Genomic DNA, 1,563 nt, shown 5'->3' on the forward strand with positions numbered 1-1,563 from the left:
CGGCAATTTTGCTTATTTATATACCCATTGAGACAATGAAAGGCCAGAAATGAGCCAAATCACTGAACAAAATTTGGCTCGAAAACGTCAGATCTTCTTAGAACTTTTCAAGAGCCCATAGAGCAAAGCGATGTCACTTGGGAAGGCCGAGCGGCTTCAGTTCTTGCACAAGCTGTAAGATCTCGACKTAAAATRCGCCAAGTCGTTCCATATGTTAGTCCAAGTTGCTGCAAACGGCGCCAAATCGATTACTCACGGCCTTCGTGTATACTCTCAGCTAYGGTTGCTATATTTTACTGTAGTTTGTTCGATTCACTACTCTCCAATGCTTGGCGAATCGCAGCCAAATAATGGATCCATATACTCGTACTTGAAATGTATTGTTCATRTACAGGTGTGTATGTAGTTTTAYATTTATTTCTGAAAATTTCTCCTTYAACAACACTCTGYCGTCWGTTGCAGAGTTCAAAGTTGAGAARAGGCCTTAACATAGCACACTATACTTCCACCCTTTGGGAACTCGTTTGTTAAACTATTTAGAAAACTAGTTATGAAGCAAAAGCTTCTTTTTGCTACATCTCTGCTCGCTAAGTTTTTGTTTGTTCGATTGACAACCATGTAAGTAAGATACCTTACCTTATGTTTAGAAGAGTCGACGTTCTGGGTTCATATAATAGTACCAAGCATTGACTGCAATCACAATTTCTTTCTGTTTCTCGATATTATTGATCTTGAATTGTGGGCGCTTCAAAAGGCAAGTTCTTTACGGGCTCACGAATCCCATCATTGAACGGTTTTTCTTTTTATCCGTTGTAATGTTTTCCTTCATTATTTTTAATTAATAAAAAATAGTATATACCACATACATATATATATGTCACCTAAAATGCGTAAGAACCTAACACCATTTTTCATAAGTTTACAGGCGAAGGAAAAACGTTATAATAAAAATAATTCATATTGAAATAAAATTTGAGTTTGGTTATAAAATTGATATATATTGGTTAACTTACACTCAAATTGAAACAAAATTTGAGTTTTRGTTATAAAATGGTTATATTTTGGTTATCTTACACTCATATTGATTTTAGTCTTGGTTATATATTGGTTATCTAACACTCTTATTGAAAAAAAAATTGAGTTTTGGTTATAAAATGGTTATATTTTGGTTATCTGACACTCATATTGAAACAAAATTTGAGTTTTGGCTATAAAATGCTTATATATTGGTTATATAAGTGGTTATGTAACACTCATATGGAACAAAATTTGAGTTTTGGCTATAAAATGCTTATACATTTGTTCTATWTTGGTTATCTTACACTGATATTGATACTAGTTTTGGTTATATATTGGTTATCTAACAGCCATATTGAAACAAAATTTTATTTTTGGGTATAAAATGGTTATATATTGGTTATCTTACACACATATTGAAACAAAATTTGAGTTTTGGCTAAAAAATGCTTTTATTTTGGTTATCCTACACTCATATTGATTTTAGTCTTGGATATATATTGGTTATCTAACACTCATATTGAAACAAAATTTAAGTTTTGGCTA

This window comes from Bactrocera latifrons, unplaced genomic scaffold, assembly GCF_001853355.1.
Source record: "Bactrocera latifrons isolate USDA-ARS-PBARC rearing strain unplaced genomic scaffold, ASM185335v1 scaffold_61, whole genome shotgun sequence".
NCBI lineage: Eukaryota > Metazoa > Arthropoda > Insecta > Diptera > Tephritidae > Bactrocera > Bactrocera latifrons.